Below are 9320 nucleotides of genomic sequence, written 5' to 3' on the forward strand. Positions count from 1 at the left end.
CCCATTCTCTCTCTTGTTATTAGTGGCATTGGTATAATTCCAGAAATGTGTTAGGTGTCTATTAATTTGTTTGAGAACCAAAGCAAACATAATATTGAGGAATATGGTTAACTTCAAGGATATAGAAGAACATTGCCAGTTTTATATGGAATCACTAATCTTTAATTTAACCTACTTGTGACATCACATATGTATTGAGAGGCTAAGAAAGTTCAGAAAAGAGTACACACTTACAACCTGATTGTAGCCAGCAGATTAATGTAACAGCTGCTCTTGAGAGTACATACTAAGGGGAGAAGAGAGTTGTTGTCAAAAGAAAAGCCCTGTGGTACCTGAAAAATTGTCAGAGCGGGTCATTAGTAGTTATTAGAAGACTGTCCTGTAAACTAGATTGATTGCTTAGAAGTAACTTGGGAAAAAAAGTAGCTGTGATTTCTGGCCTCAACAGATACAGAGAATGAGAACTCCTTAATATTATTAATTGTTGGGCCGAAGCAGCAATGGGAGTGTGCTTGGAAATGATGCCACCAAGAAGAAATGAGAAACACAAACTTCCCATTCCATTTCCAGAAGGCATGGTTCTGGATATACTGAAGGAAAACAGTGGGTACTGGACAAGATGATTAGCTCTGGAGGATTTGGATTGATATATTTAGCTTTCCCCACAAATAAACAAGACAGTGATGAAGGACATGTGAAAAAAAGTGTAATATCTAGAAAATGGTCCATTATTTTCAGAACTAAAATTTTATCAGAGAGCTGCAAAAAAAGACAGTATCAAAAAGTAGATAGAACTCAAACAACTTGATTATTTAGGAATTCCTCTGTTTTGTGGATCCGGTATAATTGAATTCAGGGGATGAAGTTACAGGTTTATGGTAATGGAAAGATTAGGAATAGATTTACAGATCTGCAACCAGAATGGGACTTTTAAAAAGTAGACTGTCCTTCACCTCGGTCTCTGAATTCTGAATGTACATAGAATATATACATGAAAATGAATGTGTTCACGGTGATATGGAAGCAGCAAATCTACTTTGGGGTTATAAAAGTTCAGATTGGGTTTATCATGCAGATTATGGACTTTCTTACAGATATTGTCCCAGTGGGAACCATAAACAGTATCAGGAAAGTCCTAGAAAAGGCCATAATGGGAACAATACAGTTTACTAGCTAGGATTCCCACAGTAGTAGCCCTGTCCAGAAGAAGCGACATTGAAACCCTCGGCCACTGCATGCTGCAGTGGGAATGTGGGAAACTTCCTTGGGAAAAGAACCCAAAGGGCCCCGTAGCTGTCCAGACTGCTAAGATAGAGTATAACTTTGCATTTCATCATTGCTGTAATACGTGTGAAGGGTGCCTTAAACGGACTAATACCTAAGATGAGATCACCATTCATCTGCATGACAGAGAAAATTTATTTAATTTGAAGTAAAATTAAAAGCCAAAGAATAGACATAAAGTCCATTAAAGATAACACCTATAAAACTAGACGCACTTGCATTACAGTGTTAAATATAAAGTGAAATGTCTGTTCCTTTATAGAGTGTTTTCTGAAACTTAGTTCTAGGTGGTAGTGTTTACAAGGAAGAGTATTTTCCAATTAGTATCATATGAGTGTAGAGATATAGTCAGAGTGTGAGGTGATTGATGGTAATGGTGCAAAGCAACAGTGTGGAGCGAGACAAGCAGGGCTTGCGTTTTTCAGGTACAAGCAATAAACCTCTTATTCCTGTCGTGGAGAGAGTATGTTTCATTTCTTATGTAGGAAAACAATTTTATATGATCTCTTTATGTGAGTCTTGTACATAAACATTTTTAATAATCTACATTATTAAATTTGTTTAATTTTTACTCCTTAGATTCTATTAGCATGAAGAACTAGGTCAGACTCAGAAAAGATTCTGTTACTGTTTTTTTGTTTTGTTTTGTTTTGTTTTTTTACTTCTCCCTGCTCAGGCCTAGGAAAAAGCCAGGTCCAGTGGCAACAGAGCTGCCAGGTTTTCATCTGCTCAGCAGCCGTTATCTACAGATACCAAAAATGTTAAGGGCTGGTTAAGTTTTAAATACGATGCCTCACAACAGAGGAGAGAAGGTAGTGTATTCATAAAAATCAGTCTTCATGCTGTCGTGACAGTTCTTAAGAAAGAGTGTCCTGTAGATTATATTTGTAAATACTGACATTTGTGTATACATAAAATACATATGTTTATGAAACACACCTCTGCTTAGAATCTTGATCATCCTTGTTCCTTGCCCTGATCAGCATGTTTATGTAGCACTATATTAGAATTAATCAGTCATTCATCACAGTGATTAGTGGTCCTCAAGGAACTGACATATGCCATCCTGGGTGTCAGGTTACAGCCTCAGCACCCAGTTTTCCAACTTAGTTTACCTAAATTGAATAGCGTGCTTTATTTATTTTTTTATTTTTTTTTCAGTGCTTTTATTTATTTTTTTTCAGCAAATAATACACTGCATATATTCTTCTTAATGGTTAATTGCTGTACAAGAAGTGGACTTGTGATCCTATTTACAAACACCATTAGAACAAATCATTCTATTCATTAAGAGAATGCAACTATATATCTATCCTAACCACTTTGAATACACAGATACAAAATGGACATTCATCGGTATACCCCATTTTTTCTAAGTTCCGTTATTGAGCATGCTTTATTTAAAGGCTAGCATTTTATTGGATGATTGAGACCAGGTTAAGGCAAGACCTATATAGCTAAAAATGTGGCTTTTGCTATCTGACAGGGTAAGTAAAGTCCCCTTGGGATTTACCCTGGAACCATGTACAGCACCTTGTGGATCTTTTGTCAGGATCAGCCATCTGGATGAGTCACAGTCATTGCTCGGCCAATTTGCTCTCTGTGAAGGCCTGAGAGAATTTTTTCTCTCTAGGCAGCTCTCCTTGTGCACACTCTACATCGTTGATTGCTTTCATCTGTGGCCTCATGATCTCCTTGATTAGGAAATTTGGGACACTGCTTAGTTACACGATGTCACAGTGGAGGTTCTCTCATGTTCTGAGTCCCCGCTTACCTTGGAGAGCTAGGGCCAAAATGTTGGCTGTCCTTTTAGCCTATCTGTCTAATTTTTGGTCCGAAAACTTTAGTTATTGAACATCCAGAAGAGAAGCTTAGTGATCTTGTTGCCCTGTAGCAGAGGCAGTTAGTTGGGCTTGGTATTACTATCTGAATGTCAGAAAATTATAACCATGAGGTATTAAAAGTAAACCTATATTAATATGCTGAGCTATAGAAGGCTCAAGTCATCAACTCACAGTTGCCAGTTGTGCTGATAGCTCACTACTATTATGGACTATTGAACTATATTGGGTTATTTTGCTGAATTCAAGTACCTACAATCTTTGGACTGGCTTCAAGTATGAAAAGGCCTTTAAAGCCTTCTCGAAATACAGCATCTCTTAGGGGCCAGGGAAATGGCTCAGTGGAATAAGCACTTTCCTGAGTTCAATCCCCGGTGCTGCCAAAAAAAAAAAAAAAAAAAAAAAAGGAAATACAGCATCTCTAACTGCAATGGAACACCCATCTCTGACAAAACAAAACAAAAAAGGGAGGTATGTTAGGAGTTACAGAAGCTAGGAAATCAACCAAATGTGTGTAGATGGAACTAGGCCTCAGTGCCTAAAGGAAATAAGCTACTTCAGTCCGGAGATTAACATCCTGTCTGTTAACATCAAGGTCAGCTATTAGTCACTAGGCAGCCTTGTGTCCCGTGTTATTAACTTTGCAAAAGTATAAATAAAGGACCATTTTTTTTTGTGAAAAAAAGAAAAATATATATGTATACACAAGATAGGATAGACATATAGCTACTTTCTCTTAGTTCATTGAGAAGAAAGGATTGTACTAATATTGTTTAGACAAGATATCATGTCTGCATCTTGTCCATTGAAAAACTCCTATGAAGACAACAATATGCAATGTATTAAGTATTGTAACTGTCCCACTAACCTGTTTTGAAACTATTTCATTGCTATTCTATCTTTTTTCTTATTAAGATGAAAAAAAATAAAGACTAGCATTGTAGTTTTGAAAAATATTATTAATTGTTTATAGCAGATAACTTCAAAATAGTATTAATATAGAGCAGTTCTATCAGGTTCTATTTTCCTTCATTGTGTCTATTAGATAGAGTATTAAATTTCATTCATGTTATCCAACAGAATTTTCATGGACATATTTTGTAGACATCAATTCCCCAGATACTTTACACAAAAAGATATTTGAATTAAATACATTGAAGTGTGAATGGGTTCATTGTTCAGCTGTAGAAGGATATATTATATGATGTAGCAAATAAAAATCTACAGAAATTTTCTAACTGTCAGACAGCTATAACTGCTGTTTGTTTACTGAGTCAGTTATTCATACAAGGAACTAACAGGTTAGCTATTTCTATTATCATCATAATTTTGCTGATTAAAAAAATGTAACAAGAGACATTGTAAGAAAGTTCTAGGAGTTCTGATATAAACATGGGTACAACTGGATTTTATATCCTAGCGTCTGATTCCAGAGTCTGCAGATAACAGGTGACGTGTGTCACACTGAAAATTTTAGTGCTTGACAACTTTTCACTGAAACTTTTGGAGTACTTTTCAATAGAAATCTACTATGTACATATTTTACAATAAAGCATGAATTTTTTTGTATGTGTTTGGTACAGGGTCTACAGAGTCTCACTATGTAAATCAGACTTATAGCAATTCTCTTGCTTTCAGTCTACCAAGCACTGTGATTACAAGGTGCGTGCCACCACCCCTCAGTCTCAATCACTATCTCAGCATGTCCTGGGGACAGGGCTGGCATGGCACACCTGGGATCGAGCCCTGGTTCCTGTGTGTACCTAAACAGCACTTTAGTCTGTGGAGCTATCAGCCGACCCTTAAAGCATGAATGTTTCCATTGAAAATGCAGCATGAACTATCAAGTTAACTTAAGAAAATAAATTTCAACTGGTGTCTTTATTATTTCATCTGTTAGTCAGGATATAATTTGTGGCAAACTATTTTGGTAATAACCTTCATCAGTCACAAGAAGAGAAGACCAAGCTACGGGACCTCTGGAAGGTAGGAGTCGCATCCTGCTCAGGTACAGTGTCTTTCTGAACATCATGACAGGTTCCATACTACCGCAGAGGCGGTCCTTGGGCAGAGGCTGCCAGCAGAACCTGAGACAGAAAGAAAAAGATTTTCTGAGGGTGAAGACAAGTGACTAAGAAACAGAAGGCTGGTCCCTTCTGTTCAAACTTTTGCAATCTCCACCACAGGGGAAGTAGATGGGTTTCAATCCAGATTATGTTTTATTTTTTGTGTGATACTCCAGTGACTTTGTGTATTCATTTAAAACAGCAAGTGCTGCGAAGCATACTAGGTATATGCTGCTAAAAGATTTTCTCATAAGTTAATTTTGCAAATGGAATTTTTACAAGACGGCACAAGAGCCAACAGCTCACTTTCAGAATTCTGCTATATTTTTCAGTAAGTAATAATTATAAAAGCTTTATTGCTGTGTGTCCTAGTTGCTGTCCAAGCAGAAGTCTTGAAAGCATTCTGGAAACAATCCATTTGAAGTGACTAGCTTAAACATCTATAATAAAACCTGAATGTGTTATGCAGAGAGAGCCTGCTTGCTTCTAAAATATTAGATGTCTAAATAATACTATATTTTCTTATGCTTCAGAACTGTAGTTGGTGTGGATGAAACCCAGGCTTTATTTTATTTGGATTTTGGAAGTTCGATTGCTAGGTATGCTTTCAATTCTCCATAAAATTTAAACAAACCTGGTAAATCTCAAGGTTATGGGAAGGTTTGTAATTACCATATTCTCATGCCTGCAATACAAAGATCACAGAGGATTACTGTGAACATTAAATAAGATGTCATTCTAGAAAATTCCTAGAACCGGGCCAGCAACGTAGTACACTTTTGGTGAATTTGAATTTGAAAAAGAAAAACCTGGGACTCACACATAATATCTTTTACATCTTTCATAAACTTGTCTAGATCCAATAACACATGCTCTGGCTAAATACAGCCAGGCTTATACAAAATATTTTAATAAAGTTATTGGAAAGAGAAAATAATCTGACCATTAGTATCTCTTCTGAAGATAATTCGTTGGGGAATAATCTCCCTATTCCTAACTGAAAAGGAGTAATTTCAATTAAAGTGGTACATATTATAGTATTTTCCTATTGACTTTACTTTCCTCTCAATATGTAGACATCATGCTACTATCAGAGGGCAGTTAAATCTGTGGTGTAACCTAAAGGATTTAAATGTTTTTTGGTTTAGGAATCAGAGAAGAATAGGGGAAAATAAACAATATAATTGCAATGAATAGGGATGCAATGAATAGGATTTAACTAAATTTTTTATTTTGATAAGTGACTTGCATTCTGTCATGGAGAATTATATGTTACTTTTTTAAGCCTGAGGGGTGAGGAGACGATGTATTGCTTGTTTAAAATATTAGGTGAATGTAACAATATTCATTCACACGATGATTTGCCTTAGTAACATACCAAATTATAGTTCCTTTCACTGTAGATGATTTGGGGAAGAAAAATGTGATTCAATTATATTTGACTTGATATCATCCAAAATTATCTCCTGAAAAGAGTTATGGAAAAGTAGGAAAGTGATGACATTGCTCTGTCTCAGGTACTCTTCTCTTGCTGCTGGGAAAAAATGCCCAGCACCCAAAATGAACAAAGGAAAGGTTTATTTATCTTACAGTTAGTGGAGGTTTCCGTCCATACTCAGCTGGCTCCAAGGTAGAGTGGTACATGGCAGAGAGCAACCACTCATAGAGGCAGCAAAAAGCCAAAGAGCAACGGGAGTGGCAGCAGCTGCGGCAGACCACTAGCCTCTCTCTCCTCCTTACACTGTAATGCAGATTATGCGCCCCAAGGCCAGCGTGTAGCACTCACACTTGCAATCCCAGCATTGGATTAAGAATCAATCTCAAGAAGCTTCCCCATTACTGTATGAGGCTTTGGGGGGAGGAGCTAGACACAAACCATAATACCTTCATATTTCAGAAAAAGAACTGCATGACAAGGTGCAATTTTTTCATATGGTAATAAAGTATACTATACATAGAACTTTTTACTCTACATTCAATAAACAATTGTTTCCTACACTTGTAGTTGCTTAGAATACCATGTGTGAACTTATATTAGGGTTATTTTGAGGTTATAAGTGTACATTTTTCAAAAAGCAGTCAGTTAAAATTTCTGTTTATCTTGAAAAATTTTGGTCTTATAACTAAGGTTATTTTAATACTCATCTAGTACTAAAAACTGGAGACAATAATGTACCAATTAAATTTATTTGCCCTGGAGATAAATATTAAGCCTGCTTAAATATAAGCAATGAATAAAATTCCTTGTCCTTATGTTTGTTGCTAGTAATTACAATTTTAATTGGGAACTAGAAATTGGCTTGAAACATATGTAAGAGCTTTATACTCGGGAGATAAAGGAATGCATTTATTTATTACCACATGTTGGAATTTAGAGAGTATTATAAAGGACATTATAATCTTTACCAGACTTTCCAAAGGAGTTGCATTAGAAAACATACTTTTTTTTCCTGAAAATTTAATTCCTTAAATAGTATATTAGCATAAATTGTTGGCTTAAATTCTATCCAGTTCTAGAAACATAATTCAGAATAGGATCTTCTCATTTTGTAGGTATGTGTAACTTTTGGGTATTATTCATATTTTCTTGTATATTAGATGTTGTTAAAGACACTGAAATTTCAGTTCCATATATAGTTTTTAAAGGAACAAAATATCAATGTTCAGTTAGATACTGATTTTCTTAAATGTTTTATTATTAATTTTAATGGATAATATGCTGGAAAGCAGTTCATCTTATGCTTGATATAATTCTACTTATGTTTGCATCTAATAGAAATAGTTATTCATGGTTTCATTTATTTGAAAATGGGATTAGTTTTCTAATAGTGATATATGTGAAGATGCTGAAATTACAGCTTCTTTATCTTCTCAAATCTCAGCTATCATGTTGCTCATTACATTAGAAGCAAAAACAGGTCATAAATTACCACAGTGTGGTGCTGGCTGGACATTGTCTTTCTCATAGGACATCCAACATACCAGCAATGACTGAGGCCCTACAGTAGGCATAGACTAAAATACTACTAATAGTAATAATAATAATAATAATAATAACAACAACAATAACTATTACTCCCATTACAGAGTTACAGAGTTTCTCATTGCTAATATAAAACATATGGTAATACACTGTAAGACCCATGTGATAATATATACAGAATTCAGCTGAATTTCTACCTTATCACATCTCTTAGTAATGATCAGCTTATGAGAGAAAAAAAATTCATAAAGTTTTTATTTATGTACACTTATTGAATTTACGGAAATTGCAAAAGAGACAAAAGTGTTCTAAAAGTAACAAATATGTTTAATTTAAAAATAACAAAATCTAAAAAAGTAATGCATTTTTAGTTTTCTTCACATATTTTTAGAAAATAATAAACTTTAATAAGCTAAATTAAAGTTATTTATAATAATACTTTAGAACAGACAAACTATTTAAAATATGCTTGAAGTGATGAACAGTCAAGGCATTTTTATTTCAAGATGTATACTATGTAACAGGAATACTGGCAACTTTTAAGTTACAGGATGGAAGGAACATGTTGAAAGGTACAAATTACAATGTCTTTCTTGGAACTAGAATGTTCAGCTCTCTGAAGGAAGAAATGGGAAATAGGAACCAACTATTTGAATGCAATGCCCATTCAGAATATTAATTAGGTTTGAAAAGAATATTCTCTTACACACTCATTTAATTCATCCAGCTTCACTACAGTTTTAGTGTGGAGAACTTACAAAAAGGACAAGGCATAATGAAATTTCAAATCCCACCTTTTATTTTTCCTGTGAAATGCAGAGAACATGCACTGGAAAATGTTTTGTATGTTAATATTAGCTTATTGATTTTATTAGCTTAGCATCTAAAGTGTTATCTGTGTAAAAATTAAGTACTTTTATAAATGGAGATCTAGAAGAAGTAATCACTGCTCATGTTACTTAGCTTTTAAGTAAAATAGGAATGACATCAAAATATGGAGGACAGTGATATTATGTAAAGGGAAGAGGTTCCCTCAATCATGCTTTAGAAAATATAAGATAAAGGAGACAGTGAACAAGTTTGTGTGGATTAGCACCAACTGTAAACAGACTGATTCTCCAAATTATGCAGCATCTTCAGCTTTCC

General features: G+C 34.8%; 1 pseudogene; it reads left to right on the forward strand.

The window, feature by feature from the left end:
• The first annotated feature begins 521 nt into the window (after window positions 1–521).
• Window positions 522–1382, forward strand: LOC101575512 (annotated as a pseudogene).
• The last annotated feature ends 7938 nt before the right edge of the window (window positions 1383–9320 follow it).

The sequence above is a fragment of the Octodon degus genome, unplaced genomic scaffold (assembly GCF_000260255.1).
Source record: "Octodon degus isolate 3935 unplaced genomic scaffold, OctDeg1.0 scaffold00013, whole genome shotgun sequence".
Lineage (NCBI taxonomy): Eukaryota > Metazoa > Chordata > Mammalia > Rodentia > Octodontidae > Octodon > Octodon degus.